Source organism: Prionailurus viverrinus, chromosome C1, assembly GCF_022837055.1.
Source record: "Prionailurus viverrinus isolate Anna chromosome C1, UM_Priviv_1.0, whole genome shotgun sequence".
In the NCBI taxonomy this organism is placed as follows: Eukaryota; Metazoa; Chordata; class Mammalia; order Carnivora; family Felidae; genus Prionailurus; species Prionailurus viverrinus.
This window is the reverse complement of record NC_062568.1, coordinates 100,447,959-100,468,814: the sequence shown is the minus strand read 5'-3', so window position 1 is coordinate 100,468,814 and position 20,856 is coordinate 100,447,959. Positions and strand designations below refer to the sequence as shown.

Below are 20,856 nucleotides of genomic sequence, written 5' to 3'. Positions count from 1 at the left end.
GACCCCGGCCGCAGGAAGTCCCGGCCAGATGACTTTTATCCAGGCTTTCGCGACTCCCCCCTCAGCTCTATTCACTACACTCCCTGCTTTGTGGTGCCTTGTCGCCGTGGCCACTGCATCCGACCCTCCTGGCCTAGCCTGAGTTTCGCCGCAATTTCGCAGCACCTTCGCCGTCCTTCCCTTAAAGAACCTTTATTCTACGGGTCCCTATCGGGGTCAACTGACGTTCTCGGAGGAGGCGAAAGCTCCTGGGACTTGCAGCTCCAGAAGCCCAGTACAGGCCGGCTGGCGCCTGCGCGGGGCGTTACCATAGAGAGCAGCCGCCTCTCTGGTCTCGGTTTACATTCTCTATGGTCCAGCCGGGTCGGTGGCGGTAAAAGGGAGACTGCACTGCGCAGGCGCTCTCGGCTTCTATTTTTTTTTTTTTTTTTTTTTTAATCCCCGCACCAAGCGCTTAACCTCATTGGGGTGGAGGAGAAGGCGGCGGCTGTCTGGTCCGCAGCGGCAACAGTAGCGAATAATACGGCTGTAAGTACCCGGTTGGGGAGAGGAGATTTAGATCCAGCCCTCCGAGGCCCTTGCCCCTTCGCCTTGCGGTAGCAGACGCCGGGTCTGGGTGAGGGCGATGTCCAGCGCTGTCATCGGCTCTTGGGTGCACTTTGGGGGGAGGGGGCGGCCCTTAGGTGGGAGCCGGGCGGGGAGCGGGATGGGAGGGTGGGTTGTTTATCCCACCGGTAGGTCGCTGATCCCAGACTGCTTTGCAGAGGGAGGAGGGGGCGACCGTGGGGTCAGCCCGGCTTTGTGTGCCCCTCTCTCTTTTCCTCTCCCAGACCCCACCCCGGGCCCCCTTCCTGACCCGAGTCTTACCGGCCCGGTGGGAGAAGCCAGCGAACAGCCAGTCGCGTTTGAAAAGAGCCCGGGATTGCGAGGGGAGGGGGCGAGGGAGAGAAACCCATAACAACTAGTCATCGGCGAGTGATGGGTGTGGAGAAAGATCCAGAGGGAAGGGGTGCCGGGGAGGCGGGCGGCCGGGGCTCCCAGCCGGGCTAGACAAAAGCTGAGCGAGCGGCGCCGAGCCGAGCCGGGGACCGGGCGGGATGCAGAGGGTCCCTTGGTCCCTGAGGCCCGCAGAGAGCTTCTTTCCGAAGCTGGGAAAGCGGACAAGTGCTGAGTTAAGCCTTGTGCAGCCTCCTCAACTTGCCTTTGTTGTTCTTTGGTATTGGCAGAGCCGCTCTGACGAAGAGGAGTGCACGTTAGCCTGGTTGGGTACAATGGAGCTAATCGAATTTTGCTTTCCATTTTTCGAGCCGCTCAGATGAATATGGGGTTTTCCAGGGTCTAACTTATTACATAATGTTATTAAAATAGTTGTGTTTATTTCTAAGATTAAAAAAAAAAACTAGGTAGATCCTTGAAGCATGTTTTGTTGCATCTGGATGAATTTCTCTGTTGCGGGGTTCGATGATTAAATAGTGACCGTTCGTAGAACCTGCGAGGTCTTTAATCGTGATACTTTAATTTGTAGATGTGGCAGTGAGAGATTCGGATTCTCTATTCCTTTGGGAGGCAGTGATGCAGAAGAGTCAGAAGGGAGAAATAGTTGCAGGCTGCCATGTGCCTTGTCCCCTATTCTGGTGCCACAGTCCGGTATAAATTCTAGCTTTAGAGATTGTTGCTTTTATTTCTATTATTATTTGTGACGTTTGCTGAACTCTTGGTAAGAGGGATCCTGGACAGTGGGCTCCTTTTACTCAAAGGGAGTTGGGAGAATAGTAACATTGATGCAGAGACCTTATAGATAAAAACAAAACCACAATGTCCCAGAGTTACTGAATATTGTGTATCTTCTCCATTTGCTAAGAAAGATTTAAATTTTTGTGAGCCGCTGACTTACTCATTTTTGTAAAATCGTGCATTTGCACCTTTTTTTTTTTTAATCTGTTTCTGTAATTTATAGTTTATCAGCTAACTTGCAGCACTATTTTTTAATTTTAAGTTTTAATTTTTACCGAAGAGCTTTCAACCCTAGCTTTATATCTTCTGGACTAAAGTAACCAAAGTCAGAAATCCTTTGAAGTGGCAGTTGGTGGTGGAGGTGTCAAATATTGTATCTCCATGTTACAATCTAAGTGGTAAATAGAGAAAAGGCCTTTGCTAACCTTACACCTTAAATTAGTGTTGGAACTGAAAACCTGGATCTCCCTGTAAGTCAGGATTTTGGCCACAGACTCAACCTTATGTAAAAGAGGCAAGCATTTTTTGTGCTAATGGGAAGCAAAAATCTGAAGCTTGGTGTTTATGCTTCAGTAACCACTGTGATAGAATCTCTTAAGTGTAGTTCGGATGATGGGAACTTACTTTTTATAGAGCAAGATTTCAGATCCTTAAAATAGTTTGACAGGGATGTTGAGAAATGATTGGCCAGAAGAACGTTAGGTTTATTGTTCATATGTGTTAGGTTTCGTTCATTGGTTTGGATTTAGATTTTTTTGCTTCAGTAGTCTGTTAACTCTATTTTCTTGAGTGGCTCAGTCTCACAATTTATAAGTTGAGTGAGAGATAGTTTCTTGGATCTGAGACTTAAATTTATCTTTGAGACTCCGTTTCTTCTTAACAATCCTCTATTTATAAAATCATAGTTCTTGGGGCGCCTGGGTGGCGCAGTCGGTTGAGCGTCCGACTTCAGTAAGGTCACGATCTCGCGGTCTGTGAGTTCGAGCCCCGCGTCGGGCTCTGGGCTGATGGCTCAGAGCCTGGAGCCTGTTTCCGATTCTGTGTCTCCCTCTCTCTCTGCCCCTCGCCCGTTCATGCTCTCTCTCTCTTTCTCTGTCCCCAAAATAAATAAATGTTGAAAAAAAAATTTAAAAAAAATCATAGTTCTTAGAGTATACTTTTAATTTAGTACTATTAGCAAATATTATGACCATTTAAGGGATTGTAAATATTAGAGCTGAGTTATTAAAACTGGCAGTTTTAACAACTGCAAGAAAAACAGAATCATCTAAAAGATTTCCTAAAAAATAAGAGAAGGATCTGTTAGTCTTAAAAAAAAAAACCAAAAAACCCAACACAAAACTAAGCAAAGAACAAGTCATTGATGATAGAGTTTTTGGTTTGTAAAATGTAATAGAAGAAAGTAAATGAACCTTTTTTTTTTTTTTTAAATGTTTATTTATTACTTTTGAGAGGGAAAGTGAGACAGAGCATGAGCAGGGAAGGGGCAGAGAGAGAGAGAGAGAGACAAAGAATCCAAAGCAGGCTTCAGGCTGTGGGCTGTCAGCACAGAGCCCGATGTGGGGCTGGATCCCACAAGCTGTGAGATCATGACCTGAGTAGAAGTCGGATGCTCAACCAACTGAGCCACCCAGGCACCCTGTAAATGAATTTTTCTTAACCCAGTGCGATCAGGGCAACATCCATAAAATGTGTGTGTGTTTGACTAAATGACCTCTAAAGGCCTTTTCTTTTTAAGCTCCGGAGTTTACTATTTCTGGTAGGTCTTCATTGCCCCAGGGCTTTCCTGCCTACTCTGTGCTCAGACCATTACTGCCATACTGAATGCTTTTCTTCCCCAGATTGTTGTGGCAGCCCCAATCCACCTCCCCCCATGGGTCCCTAAAGTTGTGGCTCAGATGAGGCCTTTCTTTCATAATGCCTGTGTTGACTTCCCTCTTGTTTCCTGCCTGGAAATCTCCTCACTCCTTGCTGATTCCTGTTTTATCCACTACCTTCCTCTTTGGAAGATTCACGCCTCTGCTTTTAGTCTCCTCTAGATCCTTGAGGGCCCTGGGAGTTTGTAGAACACTGTGGTATCTTCTGTACTTAACTACCAGGACTTGTGTAACTAAGGACTTGTGTAGCTAGTCATGGTTAATGTATGAAATATGCAAGATAACTTAGAATAGTAGAATTTGAGTTTGGGCAGAGTTCTTAGAGGCTCCATTGACCATTCTCCTACCTTTTGTCTACTGTATTCTGGTCCTCAGTCTTACACTGCAAATCTGCTTTTCTGTTCCTGGACAGGTCTTGGTTGCTAGAAAGCTAGTTGAGACCGCTCCAGAATCTGCCCCTTCCCTGTTGCCTGTTTTTCTTGGGCATAACCCTGAAGCAACATGTATTAAGTCTGTTTCTTCTCCATGTAATACACGTAATAGCTTTTCATTTCCTAGGACAGTCATCAAGCCTTCTCTAGATTTATTGATGAATTAATTTATTAAACCCTTTCTTTAGCTCGGTACCACGGGGTACAGTTGAAAAGACTGCGTGGTCCCCACATTTCGAACGCTCACAGTCTAATAAGGGAGACAAAATGTTACACGTTGATGCCGCTTAGGCTGTAAGTAAGTAAATAAATAACCCTGCCCTAGATCCTTTGTCCCCTCCTGTGTTGTTTTTATTTTTTTTTTTTCTTTCAAGGTTTTATTTTTATAAAGTATCTCTACACCCAGTATGGGTCTGGAACTCACAACCCGTAGATCAAGAGTCTCATGCTCTACAGACTGAGCCAGCCAGGTGCCCCGTCCCTTCATGGTTTAATCAGATTTCCCCATCTTTCTTTAGGCAATTCTGTTTTGTTAGTGTTCTTTCTTTCTTTCTTTCTTTCTTTCTTTCTTTCTTTTTAAAGTTTATTTATTTATTTTGAGAGAGAGTGTGAGTGTGAGAAGTGAGCGGGGAGGGACAAGACAGAGAAGGAGAGAGAAAGAGAGAGAATCCCAAGCATTTCTGCCCTGTCAGCGCAGAGCCCAAGGCGGGGTTCCATCTCACAAACCTCCAGATCATGACCTGAGCTGAAATCAAGAGTCCATCGGCTAACCGACTGAGCCACCCGGGCACCCCCATTAGTGTCCTTTAAATGCAGTGTCTGAAATGAAACAACTTGCTGTGACCTGACCAGAGCATACAGCTGTTGTCTTAGGTTAGGAACTGTATCAAGGGTTCAGACTTTGTTGTACATTCTGACTATGCCACTTGCTAGCCCTATGACTTTGGGCCGTGGGCCCGTTAAGTCATCTCTTCATGTTTTAATGAATTCATCTATAAAACAAATGTGAGGGGAAGGGAAGGCAGTGTTAAAAGTAATATCTACTTACAGGGTTGTAAGGATTAAATGAGATATGTCAAGTGCTGAGAACAGTGATTGGCATATAGTAAGTGGCTATATACATGATATTCCCACTATGTATTTGTGGTAGGAGTTGATAATATTAATGACAAGGTAGCATACATAGCAATAATCAAGTCACCAGAGTCATTTGAGGAGCTTGTTAAAATACAAATGGGTCTGACCTTATTTATTCCCCATCTACCCAGAGATTTTTGGTCAGTTAAGCCTACGAGGCCTGGGTAGACACAGTTCTAACAGTCCCCTGGTGAGTCTTTAAAACAAAACCCTAATGAAAACCTTGCGCTTTATGTTAATTTTGTCAGTGATTGCGTTCGCTCTTACAAATTAAAAAAATCCCCCAAGTAATAGATGAGTAGATGCTCCTGACAGATACAAACAATGCAGATAAGGGAAAGGCTTGGCCCCAGACCTCAGGCCCCCTAGGAGGCGTATCCACTTATCAGTGTGAAATGTATCCTTCTAAACAGTGTTGCCCGTTTTGGTAGCTACGTGTATGTGAGTGTCTTCATAATAATAAATAATAGCCAGATTTAAGGGAAAAACCCCTCGATTTTTAAATCACTTTTGCATTCATAATCTTCTTTGCTCCCTTCAGAATCCTGTTAGGTAGATGGGGAAGATAATGTTGCTGTCCTCTCAATTTACAGATGAGAAACTAAGACCTGCAGGTTAAATCCCAGTCTGAGATAGAGCTGGGATGAGAGCAGGACCTTCTGTTTCCAAACTTAAGTGTTCTTTTCTTGTCAGCTGCCTCTTAGCTACAAATTTTGTTGACTTACTGAAGTTATGGTTCATGAAATCCTCTGATCTCTTTGCCATGTCAATAAGCTGCCAAACCAGGTTTCCTCCTGTGTTTTAGTGTGTTTATACTTGCTTTAAAAAAAATGTAAATTCAAGGTTTAATAGTTAACATGTATCTGGGAAGATTGATTGTTTTGTGAAAAACATCCAGAACTGGCCTTGTAGCTGTCTTTTACTCTGGCACATTTGGGTGAGTTTATGTTTCTTCAGGATAGCCGAATCCACTTTGCACCTGTCTCTGTAAGTGTTACCCTATTAACTTTCCAAGCGGAATCAGTTAAATTTATTTATAGTCTTATTATAATAATATAGCGATAGCACAGAAACTTGAGGGACCAGAGGGGAAAAGCCACATCAAACCATCCTAACACAAGGTATCATTTCTTAATGTATCACCCTGTCTGTATGTTTGTACTTTTCAGTAAGTAATGTTAGGTTTTGCATGTTTTGTGAATACTTTCTGTGTAATGACATATTATGCATCATTAAAATTTTTTTTTTAATTAATTAATTTTTTTTCAACATTTATTTATTTTTGGGACAGAGAGAGACAGAGCATGAACGGGGGAGGGGCAGAGAGAGAGGGAGACACAGAATCGGAAACAGGCTCCAGGCTCTAAGCCATCAGCCCAGAGCCTGACGCGGGGCTCGAACTCACGGGCCGCGAGATCGTGACCTGGCTGAAGTCGGACGCTTAACCGACTGCGCCACCCAGGCGCCCCTACATCATTTAAATTTTTAATAGCTTTGTCATATTTGAGTTGACATGGCAAATTTTGGTAAATTGGGATCCTTGACAAGTAGGTGTATGTGTGTGTGTATATATATACATATATATAAATATGTATACGTATATACATATATATATTTTAAAGTTTATTTGAGTAATCTCTACACCCAGCTTGGGGCTTGAACTCATGGCCCTGAGATCAAGAGTTGCGTGTTCTTCTAACTGAGCCAGCCAGGCTCACCCCCTTTCTTTAAATTACATATACTGTAATAGTGACTGTCTTTTTGCACATAGTTTGCTTCTTTGGTGTTGTTTCCTTAGGATAAATTCAAAGAAGTGAGATTATTGGGTGACTTTTGATACATACTGCCTGATTGCTGACCACAAAGTTGTACCAGTTAATAATTTTCCCAGCACCCTAAGAATGTATCACTTTCACAGAAATTTTACCAACTTCTGGCAATATATTTTAAATGTTCTTTTTTGTTGTTGTTACAGTGAGAGACGTGGAATCGTACATTATTTTTCATTTATTTTAAAAAAGAGCAAGGAATAATGATGGGCTTTTATATGAACCAACTGTATGCAATTTGTATTGGACATTACGTGCAGGTGCTCTGTCTTACTTGCTTGGTTTTCACTCCTGTCCTGTGTGGCTACAGCTATTGCATTTCCAGATCGATGTGGAGGAAAATGCAGCCTTTGCTTTGTGGGACAGAATAGTCTATTTGTCGACATCACAATGTAATCTTATTACATTTTTGTGGCCTACCTTTAAGCATTGTGTGTGTGTGTGTGTGTGTGTGTGTGTGTGTGCGCATGCACGCGTGTGCGCACACGTGCTCAAGGGCCCTGCCTGAAATATTTAGTAGTCAGAATGTCTGGTGGTGGGGGCGAGTTAGCTGCTTTTTAAACAGATTTCCCAAGTGATTCTGAAGCCACCAGAGTTTGAGAGCTGCCTCGGGACTACCTTCCAGCTAATTTTTTGCTCGGTTTCTCCGCAGTGTGTCTTTCCTGTGGGTAGAGGCAGACTATGTTATGAAGGGTTGCTCAGACATGTTAACAGAGGCCTGCTGTATAGAGAGAATGAATTGTGTAGCAGTGTCCTTCCTAACGTAGAGTAGCTGGGTTCATTCTAGGAACAATAAGCCAGTCTTTCTAAGAGCAGTTGAACTGCATAAAAACAGCTCCTTCTCTGAAGCCTCCTTGTGGTGCTGGTGGCTGTGTTTTGTTTCAGTTCTGGTAAGTCCTAGAGCTTTCCGGACCCAAGCCATGAGGACATGGCTTTGGTTGGCCCGAGGATGGTAGGTAGACCTAGCATCCCAATGGCAGTGGCCACCATGGGTTGAACACCCAACTTCTTGTAGGTATGCTTTGGCCATTTTTTAAAGCAGCATTTATTTAAAAAAATATTTTTTATGTTTATTTATTTGTTTTGAGAGAAAGAACAGGTGGGGGGTGGGGTGGACAGAGGATCTGAAGCAGGCTCTGCACTGATAGTGGAGAGCCTGATGAGGTGCTCAGACTCACAAACCGTGAGATTCCGACCTAAGCTGGAGTCAGATACTTAACCAACTGAGCCGCCCAGGCACCCTTTCTTACAGCAGTATTTAAAGACAGATGCTGTCTTCATTTTATAATGAGAGGAAGCTGGGGAACTTACTCGAAAAGTTGAATAATTTGTCCACAGTCATGCAGCTGGAAAGTGGTAGAGTCGGTTCTCGGATTCTTCAGCTTCCTTTCCATTTATTTCTGTTTTTTGCACACAGGCTATTCCTCATTCATGAAAGGTCAGTGGGGATGTCTTGGGAGAAAGTCTGTTCCCGGTGTCTGGTGGCATCTGGAGTTGCCTCCTCACTGGTCAGGAAGGACATAGAGATGCAGGTTGGCACTGGCATTTCCATTAGGGTTAGATCAGGTGATATACAGTCTCTTTTAGATTTGATTCCCCGATTTGAAATCTACCCTTGGACAATCCAGGTCACTAAAGACATGATATAAACCTTTTTAATTTATTTTTTATTGTGGTTAAAATATATATAGCATAAAATATGCCATTTTAACCATTTTTAAGATTATAATTCAGATTATAATTCAGTGGCATTAGTTACATTCACATTATTGTACAACCATCATCAGAGTCAGCTTCCAAATCTTTTCCATCACCCCAAACAGAAACCCTATAACCATTGAGCCATAAATCCCTGTTCCTCCCTCTTCCTCAGTCTCTGATAATTTAGAATCTCCTTTCAGTCTAAGTAGACTAGGCAAGTCTAGATAATTCTAGATAACTCTAGGCATGCCTAGTCTAGATAATTCATGTAAGTGGAATCATAATATCTGTCCTATGACTTATTCACTTAGCATAATGTTTCCAAGGTTCATTCATGTTATTCCTTTCTAATTGGTGAATAATATTCCATTGTATGTATATAGTAACATTTGTTTATCCACTCGTCTGTTGATAGAACTTGAGTTGTTTCTACTTTTTGACTGTTGTCAATAATGCTGCAGTGTCTTACAAATTTCTGTTTGAGTTTCTGTTCTCAGTTCTTTTGGGGATATACCTAGGTCTAGAATTCTAGGTTGTGTGGCAGTTCTACGTTTAGCTTTTTGAGGAATTGTTGAACTCTCCCACAGTGGCTGTATATTTATACCCCTAATGGCAATGTACAAGGATTCCAGTTTCTCCATTTTTTTTTTTTTTTTACGTTTATTGATTTGAGAGCGTGGAAGAGAGAGAATCCCAAGCAGGCTCCACATTGTCAGCACAGAGCCCGATGCGGGGCTCAAAACCGTGAACCATGAAGTCATGACCTGAGCTGAAGTTGGATGCTTAACTGAATGAGCCACCCAGGTGCCCCTACGTTTCTTGATAATGTTCTTTGATGCACAAAAGTTTTAAATTTTGATGGAACCCAACTAATCTGTTTCTTTTGCTCCTTATGCTTTTGGTGTTATAGCTAAGAATCCATTATCATCTGAGGTCGTGAAGATTTACTCCTATGTTTTTACAATTTTATAGTTTTAGCTCTTACATTCAGGCTGTTAATACATTTAAAGTTATTATTATTTTTTTATATGGTGTGAGGTAGGGATCCAACTTCATTGTTTTGCATGTGGATATCCAGTTGTCCGAGTAACATTTGTTGAAGACTGATGTAAATGTTTTAATTACTTATTTTCTGTGTCATTCACTGGCATTTATATTTTGCTGTAGGTATTTGATTTCACTGCCTACCCTCCTTCATTCTTACTCCATACCCCTACCCTGTTTTCTTCCTTTGAAATAGGATGCATGTATATTTTGTGTGAGTTACAGCTTTGCTGTTGAACATGTGAGAGACACTTAATAAATGTGAGTTCCCTTTCTTCCTTTTAATTTTGTATAGTTACTTCAAAAAAATTTTTAATGTTTATTTATTTTTGAGAGAGACACAGTGTGAGGGGGGAAGGGCAGGGAGAGAGGGAGACACAGAACAGGGTCTGGGCTCTGACCTGTCAGCACAGAGCCCAACATAGGGCTCGAATTCATGAACCCTGAGATCATGACCTGAGCCAAAGTTGGACACTTAAACTGACTAGGCCACCCAGGCACCCCTAATTTTGTGTAGTTACTTTCTTTTTTCAAAGTTTATTTTTTTATTTTGAGATAGAGACAGCATAAGTTGGGGAGGGACAGAGAAAGGGGGGGGGGGGAGAGAGAGAGAGAGAGAGAGAATCCCAAGCAGGTTTTGTGCTTCCAGTGCAGAGCCTGATGTGGGGCTTGAACTCATGAAAGTGTGGGGTCATGACCTGAGCTGAAATCAAGAGTTGGGACACTTAACCAACTGAGTCACCCAGATGCCCTTGTATAGTTGCTTGTGGTTTGTGTTTCAAAATAGATTGTGAGGACCTTCAGGGTAGGGTGTATACTATATATTTTTTTGTTTCCCCATGTCTGCCTCTCTCTTGTCCCCCCCGCCCCCATTACTCTAGTGTCCAGTTTTGGGCAAATGATGCAAGTGATGTCCTTACCTTTTATTGGCTGAATTGTGAAGCTGAATATAGATCTTTGTGGGTACAGTTAGGTAATTGTGGAAAATTCTTTTTTTTTTTAAATTTTAAAGTTTATTTATTTTGAGAGACGAGACTCCCAATTGTGGATAATTCTTGAAAGATCAATAATCAGTATATTATAAGGTTCTTCAAGGTTTTTAATTCAGGTCCTTTTAAGCAATTTTTTCACATGTGAGGGTTGATATAGCATCTAAGCCTTGAAACTTCCTTGGGAGTTTTTTTGTATGTGACATAAGATATTTTGATAAACCTCAGTTAGGTTGCATAATACAGAGTTCATTTCATGGATGACTGGAAAAATTTTAACTTTTATTTAAGATTATGGTAAGTTTTGTATTGGGAATTTTACTCCTTTTAGGGGTGATTTTTATATATCTAGTTTTATAGGGTTAGCTGATTTATTTAGATTGAGCCATTTTGATTTACAGTTTTTAAAAAATGTGTATTCATCTTTGAGAGAGAGAGAGAGCACGAGTCGGGGAGTGTCAGAGAGAGAGGGGGACAGAGGATCTGAAGCAGGCTCTGAGCTGACAGCAGTGAGCCTGGTGTGGGACTTGAAGTCACGAACCATGAGGTGATCACCTGAGCCAGAGTCAGACACTCCACCAACTGAGCCAAAGCCGAGTGCCTTTCGATTTGCATTTTTGACAAATGTTTAATTTAAAAAATTAAAAAAAATTATTTGGAGTTTGTGCAATAGCGTGTATTATTTTTCTAACAAAAATATTAAATCTCATTAAAAAGCTCTTTTGCCTAGAAATCCCCAAAATTAACTAGTGCAGAATTATCTGATCTTTCTGGGTTTGTATCATCAGATTTCCTTCCATCACACTCTTTAGTGTTCCTTAGAGTCTAATATTACTTGTGCTAAGTGATCAGACCTCCTGTAAGAGTCCATTTTGTAACCTACCATCCAGATGTCAGCGAAGGGAAGGTTCAGTTTGAAGGCTGGCCTTCGGTGTTTTGTTTTCTACTAGGTTTTGACTTTTAGTATCTTGTTATATAAACACTTTCATCGTATGAGATACTGGCTTCCACTGTTTATCAGTTCCTTATTATTAATAGTGAAAACAGAAAAGGAATTATTTTGTTCTTTTATTTTCTATTTCAAGCAACATAACAACATGAGAGGTCAGAGCAAATCCAGTATTTGACTTGCTTTCAGGTAATTGTCAACCAGTGAAATGATTCACAAAGGGCTTGAACTTCCTTAGTTGGAATAACGGTTTATTGCAGGGAGAGTAGGAAGAAGATAATGCAGACTGTTTTCCTTAACTGCCCCTGGCAAAGTTGGCCTGGTAAGAATCTGAATCTGTAGCCATGCATCTGTGTGCACAAAGATGGACCCAACTTCTTCGTAAATAAGGCCAGAGGTAGTATATATAGCTGTATCTTTATACACAAAATTTGATTCAAAAAGTGTTTTTGTTATTTAATAGATCACCCTTCAGACTTGGGATCCCATGCTGAGAGGGGTGGCTCTTTAAAAACAAATGTTCTCAGTGCCCGGGTGCCCTCTGTGCACTGATTTGGGCTAATGGGTGTGGTATTTTAGCCAGATGCCGGTTGTGTTTACCTGTTGGCATGCCAAGTAGATTTCCTATGGCCTGTGACTGGGGTTTTATTTTTTTATTATTTAAAAAAAGATTTCCGTCTATTTGTTTATTTTAAGAGAGAGAGAGTGCAAGCAGGGGAAGGGCAGAGAGAGGGAGAAAGAATCCTAAGCAGGCTCTGCATTGACAGCATAGAGCCCTACCTGGGGCTCGAACCCACGAACCGCGAGATCATGACCTGAGCCAAAACCAAGAAGTCGGTCACTCAACTGACTGAGACCCCCCAGCACCACCGTGACTGCGTTCTTAAAAGTGAACATGGTGGGAAAAACTTTCCATTCTCTCATGGTTTTTAGAACTTGGAGGAAGTTTCTGAAATTGCCGAAGGAACATTTGTTTGGACAAAGTAATGGTATTTAGCCTAATTATGTAGTAATGATTTTACAGAATCACAAAAGGATGACAGCTGGGGAAGATAAAGAACATCTTACAATCACTTGATTGGTAGACCTCTTTTGGGGTGGGGTAAGGTGAATGGAGGGGATCCAGAAAGGGTATATAAGTAGATGTTCATGATAAATGGACCTGAAAGCACAGAGCCTTCATGAGAACTGCTCCCATTTAATTAAGAGAGTTATTCTAGGGTGTATCCTGGGTAATTAGTAAAGAATGCACAAACTACGTGCTTTGATCAGAATTGTTGCTCAACACACGTTAACTGTCGTGCCACAGGACTGAGAGAGAGGCTCTTTTTAAAATAATTTTTTTAATGTTTAATTTTGAAAAAGAGAGCGTGTGAACGCAGGTGTATAAAAGGGGGAGGGGCAGAGAGAGAGAGAGAGAGAGAGAGAGACAGAATCTGAAGCAGGCTCCAGGCTCTGAGCTGTCAGCAAAGAGCCTGACGCGGCGCTTGAACCCACAAACCGTGAGATCATGACCTGAACCGAAATTTGTCACTTAACTGACTGAGCCACCTAGACGCTCCTGAAAGAAAGGCTCTTAGCCCTGTTCCCAAAGAGCTCTACCCCTAAGAGGGAAGTCAGACAAGTAAGGAGACAGGATTCCTGAGTTAAGTGCACTACTGTGGGAGGACTGAAGAGGGAAGGGCTCTTAATCTGGGGGTAGGAGAAGAGGTGTGTCCTTACCCTGTTTTAACCCAAAGTTATGTAAGGCCCTGAACCAGGTCCACATGCCTGGTTGGGTACTCTGGGGCCTGCTTGTTGCCTTCCATTTATGAGAGCTCTGTTGGCTGGGGACCTAGCTTGTGACCATGGGGCGAAGACCCGGACTCTTGGCCATGTTAATGCCATGGTCTAACTTTGTGAAGTGGCCACAGACAATGGCCAAGAAAGCACCCTTGCTGAGAGAAGACTGTTTAAAACTAGCATCTTTCGAGAGCCCTAAGTCTCCATAAAATCAGGATTATTTTCAGATCTTTACTTGAATCATCAACAGATCAGCGATACAATTTTGCAATTTTGGGGGGCGGGGGTTAGACATTGTGCTTTTGGGAAATTGGTTGCTATTGAGATTGCTTCTGGAGAGTGATGGCATTATTAAAAATATGTTATTTTTATTGTAGTCACAAGCTTATTGCATGCATTATTGGCTGTAAAATTTTTTTTAAAGATGCCTAGGGGATAGTCTGTGCCCCTCTTTTACTCGTAAAGATTTTATTTTTAAGTAATCTCTACACCCAACGTGGGGCCCAAACTTACAACCCTGAGATCAGAAGTTGCACATTCTAGTGACTGAACCAGCCAGGCGCCCCAGTGTCTCTTTTTATTATGAGCGAGTTTAAATCTGTTGTGGCTTTGTATGAAGGTCCTTTTCATCTTGTTTAAATTCCCTAGAAAGGAGAACTAGAACTGCTAGTTAAATGCATTAGTTTTTTTAAATTATAAAGTATTTATTTTTTGAGCAGGTACTACATACACATGGTTTAAAAATTAAGTTTTCCTCTTCTCTTGTTTGCCACCCACCCAGACCCCTTCCCTGGAAGCAACAGTGGTACTAAATATATATGTGAAAAAAAATGCATATGTATAGACCCACCTTCCCCTCCTCCTATTTTGTACAGATGGTATCCTGCTACAGACCACCGTGTATTTTGCCTTTTTTTTTTTTTAACTTTATGTATCTTGGAAACCATTCTGTGTGAGTACATGTAAAGTGTTCCCCATTTTTTTAAAATGAAGAGTATGGCTGAATAGGATGCCATAATTTATTTAGCCGTCTATTGAGGAACATTTAGTTTTTTCTAGTCTTTTGCTTTTATAAATAATGCTAGAAAGATTAATCCTGTAATTTATTTTGCACTTGTATGACTAAATTCCCGTACGTTGAGATTTGGGGTTGAAAGTTATGTACCTTTAAAATTTTGAGAGATATTGCTAAATTATCCGTCTTAGAGGTTTAAAAAAACCTAGCCTGCAGTATGAGAGTTCCTGTAGTTAAAACACTTAAAAATATAATTTTGTAAAAGCATATGACCCTGTTTTGTCATATGCATTGTTCAGTTAAAACGTGGCTATAGTTCAGTGATAAAAAAGCAATCCAGCACTAATTCTTATCGTCTGTTTTTCTGTTTTTGACTTTGCACGTATTACATGGCTGGATGAGGTTCAGAAATTAGCTTTGTTTCCTTATACACGTTACCAAGGCTCCTTCTAGAGAGGAGTGCCAGAAATGGGTGGGCAATTTGCTGAGTAACTGCCTCTTTTTATAGTTTTCAATTTTTTTTTTTTTTTAAGCAAGAGGGAAAGTGGGGGAGAGAGAATCCCAAGCAGGCTCCCCGCTGTCAGCACAAGGCTCAATCCCATGAACCGAACCGTGAGATCATGACCTGAGCTGAAATGAGTCAGATGCTCAACCAGCTGAGCTGAGCCATCCCAGGCACCCCTCCGGTTTTTTTTTTTTTTTTTTTTTTTTTTTAAAGTAAGGTCTATGTAGGGATTGAACTCCTGACCTTGAGATCAAGAGTTGCATGCTCTCCCAACTAAGCCAGCCAGGAGTCCCTGTAGTTCTCAGTTCTTGTAATAACTGGTGATGCCTGTGGTTTCATGATGGTAATTAAATTTGACTTTATAAACAGCTTTTTGGTATTTATTGTATAAAGTGTGGTTCAACTAGAAAGAATATTGTCATTCTTTTTAATTTTTTTAAAATTTATATTTCCTTGGACTAGATAATATGTACATGGTCAAAAAGTTCAAAATGTGTACCCAGCTAGAGGTGAAATGTAAGTCTTCCTCCACCTTTTCTCCACATTCTTCCACAACCTATTCCCAGAGGCAACCACTGTTTCTGGTTTCTTAGATGGTCTACTATATATTCTGTGCATATATAAGCCTTTATATGTATGAATGGGTTACAGCATTGTTCTGCAACTAATACCACTATTATTATTATTATTATTATTATTATATTATTATTATTTAGTTCCACTCTTAGTTTTAACATGTACTTTTTAAATTATGTAAATAGTATATTTTAATTTTAGAAAAGAGTGTTAACATCTTGGTATGCTGTTTCCCTGCATACTTTCTCTGTGCATGCAGAATGTGACTATTTTGTATTTTGTAAACAAACATGATGTCATAAGCATGCTATTTTCTAGCTTGCTTGAAAAAAATTTTTTGGGGGGCATCTGGGTGACTCAGTCAGTTAAACATCTGACTTTGGTACAGGTCAGCATCTCACAGTTCCTGGGATCGAGCTCCACATCGGGCTCTATGCTGACAGTGCAGAGCCTGTTGGGGATTTTCTCTCTTTGCTGCTCTCTGCCTCTCTGCCACTTGTGCTCTCTTTTTTCTCTCAAAATAAATAAATAAGCTTAAAAAAAATTTTTTTTTAAAGTAAGCTCCACACCCAACATGGGGCTTAAACTCATGACCCCGAGATCAAGGGTCATGTGCTCTACTCACTACGCCAGCTAGGTGCCCCTCTAGCTTGCTTTTTTCACTAAATTGACCATAGACATTTTCCTAGGCCACGAAGAACATATTTTTACTATAGAGTGACTGTATGGTATGCTATTGTTTGGATATATGGTAATTTCTTTCCTAATTCCTTGTTCTTGTACATTTAAGGTTATTTTCATTTAAAAAGATTTTCTTGGGGGTTCCTGGCTGGCTCAGTTGGTGGAGCATGTGACTCTTGATCCTGAGGTTGTGAGTTTGGCCCCATGTTGGTTACAGAGATTACTTAAAAATAAAATCTTAAAAAATAAACATAAGTTTTGCATGAACAGTCACAAGGAACAACTTTGTGTGCACATTTCAGTGGACTTGACATTATTTCCTTATGTGAATTCTTGGATTTGTACTTGTGGGATCAAAACATCTATTTGGATAGATAACCTTTCCAAATTGTCCTGGATAGTTAGGGATTTCATTCTCATCAGCGTATTAAAGTGTGTGTGTGTGATTATATATAGTTACATTCTCAAGTGATCTTTTTGTTTAAATGGAAGATTACATCTTCTGATATTTTAGAGAAAACCATGTTAATGATGGGTAGGAATAAGTCACGTTGGAAAAATACAGAGGCAGTAACAACTTGGATTGGAAACTGTAGGTATGATTCAGTATATAATGACATGGTTAATGCACAGATCTCTTTTTATGTTTTTCTTGTGGATTTCTTCCCTGAATCTGTAAAATATGAATGTAAAAATATCATTTTAGTAATAGCAGTGTTCTAATTGACCTGAGAAATACAGAGAATTTTCCCTAGTTTTATGTGTAAGCTTTGTGGAAAGTACAGATTTAAAAGTCTGTATGCTTGAACTATGGTTTCAGGGGGTGGGTAGGAAGCTGTATATGAGACTTTGCAGTAGTCTTTGTCATTGCTTGATTGATGTTCCACATTATCTTTCTTTGCCACTTCACTTTACTGCACTGAAAAGATGTGACGTTAAACCTAATACCATCTGATTTGTCAATGAATAAATGAATCTCTAAAGCCTTCCGTTCAGTTCTCTATCTTCAGCAAGCACAAGACTCCTTATCATTGAAGGCTCTGTGACTATGTGAGATTTCCTAGTTGATCAGATTCTGTGTCTTCAGTATGAATTTTGCTGGAGCTAGGAATGGAAGCAAGGGAAATGATTTGGAGGGTGAGAGTAATGAGCAAAGCATGTGTTTTCATGCCAGCCCTGAAGACAGAGGTTTGCCCTTACATTTGTTTCATTGTTGCAGTCTTTCTTTTTTCCTCTGTTTACTAGGGAGTCATCAGAAAAGTAGATAGTCTTCCAGGAAAGCACCTTGATATACTGTGTTAGAATAGAGTGCTCACTTTTATTTCTTTCCCTGGTGAACCTGTAACTTGTTGAAGGCAGAGCCTGGCAGATTGGCTGACACAATATGTATTTAGTGAATTTAGGAACTGAGCACCACCAGCCTGTCCACATTGTGTGTAGCTTTTCACTTGTTTCTTCTTTACATTTTCAAATACTTACAGATACACAAGAAGTTGAAAGAATAGTACAGAGTTTCTGTTTATCCTTTACCTAGTTTCCCCCTGGTTAAGCACTACCCTTTTTTTCTTTTTCCTTTTTTGATCATGCCTTTGGCTTGCCATCAGCATCTGTGGGAAATACTAAACCCTCTGAACTAAAGATTGCTGATTACTCTCCTAGGGTTACTTGTGGGAATGCATATGGTTCTTCCTCTTTATTTGTTCTTGATGGAGCACTTGCTTAGTGCGTGGTGCTGTGCCAGTTTCTAGTTGCTTCTCTTGATTTAGGCTCTTGTGCTCTTAGTTTGGTAACAATAAGCATGGTGGATATATCCTTCCTTTGTGGATCTTCTTCCTAAATTGTATATATACGTACATGTCTAAAGCACCCAGCGACCTGTGGGTGTTACAATGAGAAGCAGGAGCTGTGACTTGGTGGAAATAGCCCTGGATTTGGAGTTAGAAGCCAAGGTTCGAATCCTGATTCTGTTTCATACTTGCTGGGTGACCCTGGGAGTTACTTTGCTTCTGAATCTGATTCCTCTTCTGTAAAATAGTGTGAGAGTAACAGTTACGTACAGAGGTTTTGTGGGTGGATAAAGAAAGTAGCATTTGTACAATCACTTGGAAAGTGCGGTTTCAAATGTGAAGTGGCCTTGCTTTTTCTAAATTGCTGAAATGAAAGCCAAATTTTAAACTACTGCTGTGTTACTTTAGAGCTTGACTTTATGCAGTAACAGGAAAAACTCTCCCTGCTTCTGTATCCCAAGCCTTCTTACACCCTGAATACCCAGTACTTCTGTCTTCACACTGAATACCCAGTACTTAATAGGGTTTTCTTTTTTCAACTGGGTGTAACCCAGCTCCCTTGAGAAATTTGGGATGGCCCTGTCAGCTGTCATACTATCAAATGACATATCGAATGCTTGCCCCTCTTCTTATTCACCTAAGTCTGGGGATTTCATGTTAAGAAACCTCTTTAAAAAATCTCTCATGCAAATATCTTTTTGGCTTACCATTTTCATAGGTTTTGCTCTTAGAAACTAACTCTTAATATGGTTCTAGAACTGAGATTTTTATTTTTAAAGGGAGACCTGATGTTTTTAAATATGTAAATACAGGATATGTAGCCAGAATAAAAAGTAGGGGATACCATGAAAAATCTAAGATTTATATAATGGAGAATTTTTTTTCTTAAACCTGGTTGGTCTAGGTGCAGACAGACTCTTAAATCATTAAGGCACAGACATATATAGAATACTGTACCTAATAGTAACACTGTTCTCAAGTGCATGTGGCATATTCTCTAGGATAGATCGTATATTATGCCATAAAACAAGACTCAAATTTAAAAGGATGAAATCACACAAAGTATGTTCTCTCTCTGACCATAATAGAATGAAGTTAGAGATCAATAATAGAGAGAGAAACTGGCAAATTCACAAATTTGTTGAAATTAACTCCCTCCTAAGTCGTCAGTAAGTGAAAGAGGAAATTACAAAGAAAATTAGAAAATATCCTGAGATGATTGAAAACAAAAACGCACCATACCGTGGTGGCCGTGGTTGCACAACAGTGTGAATGCACTTAATACCTCTGTACTCTACACTTAAAAGCGGTAAAAATACTAAATCTTATGTATGTCTTACCACAAATTAAAAAAAAAAGACTGTCACTCATTCATTGTTCCACAATAATACTGAGCACCTACTATACATACTCCATGCCAAAAATAGAACAATGTACCATAACCTAGGGAATGCAGTGAAAGCAATGCTCAGAGGGAAATTTATAGCTTTAAATGCTTTTATTAACAAAGAAGGATCTTTAATCAGTAATCAAAACTTCCATCTTAAGAGACTAGTGAGAGAACATACTTAACCAGAAGTAAGCAGAAGGAAAAAAAGAAAAGACTAGATTAGTCTTTGGATTTCGACTCAGGTCATGATCTCACTGTTTGTGGGTTGGAGCTCTGCATTGGGCTCCATGCTCACAGTGCGGAGCCTGCTTGGGATTCTTTCTCTCTCTCCCTCTCTCTGCCCCTCCCCTGCTCGAGTTCTCTCTCTCTCTTTCTCTCTCTCAAAATAAATAAATTAACGTAGATGGAATTATGCATTCCTGCAGACTCTACTGTGATTGGCTGAAGAAAAAACAGACAATATGGATAAACCAATAGCAAGTAACAGGTTAACAGTCAAAAAACATCCCACAAAAAAGAGCCCGGCTCAGATGACTTCACATTCATTGATTCTACCATAGCTACCAAATGCAAATTCTTCACAGACTTTTTCAGAATAAAGAGGACGATGAAATGTTTTGAGCATGTTATTACTCTGTTAACCAAAGCCATACAAAGACATCACAAGAAAATTACAGACCAGTCTCTTTTACGAATATAGATGTCAAAAATCAATAAAATACTAGCAAACTGAATCCAGCACCGTATCAGAAGGATTATATACTATGACCGAGTAGGATTTATATCAGAAATACAAGGTTGGTCTAATATCTGAAAATGAATATAATACTCCATATTAATAGAATAAAGGATAAAAACCACATCATCGTCTCAATAGCTGAAGGAAAAGCATTTGACAAAATCCAGCACCTTTTTGTGATTAAAAACCCTCAACAAACTAGGAATAGAAGAGAACTTCCTTAATGTGATAAAGGCCATATGCCCATAGCTAATGTCATAGTGCTAAAAGATTGAGTGTGTTCTCAAGATCAGGAACAAGAAAAGGATGTCCTTTTATGCCCCTTCTAGTCAACATTGTACTGGAGGTTCTAACCAGGGCAGTTAGGCAAGAAAAAGAAATAAAATGCATCCGATTGGAAAAAGAAGTAAAACCATATTTGCAGATGACATGATCTTGTGTGTAGAACATCCTAAGGATTCCGCTATAGAACTATTAGAACTAATAAGGGAGTTCAGCAAGGTTGCAGGATATAAGATCAATAAACAAAAATCAGTTGTATTCCTGTATACTTGCAATGAAGAGTCCAAAAACGAAACTAAGAAACAATCCCATTCACAATAGCTACAAAAAGAATAAAAAAAACCTTAGAATAACGTTAACAAAAAGTGTAATACTTATACTCTGAAAACTATAAAACACCATTGAAAG

The 20,856-nt window shown here is 40.3% G+C and overlaps 1 protein-coding gene across 12 annotated transcripts in view; it reads left to right on the top strand.

Moving 5' to 3' along the window:
* The first annotated feature begins 225 nt into the window (after positions 1-225).
* Positions 226-20,856, top strand: part of CLASP1 (cytoplasmic linker associated protein 1) — a 277,780-nt gene continuing 257,149 nt past the window's right edge. For all 12 annotated transcript variants that reach the window (XM_047869157.1, XM_047869151.1, XM_047869156.1 and 9 more), the window contains exon 1: positions 226-528. The gene's annotated coding sequence lies outside the window, so the exon portion shown is untranslated. The remainder of the gene's footprint in view (positions 529-20,856) is intronic.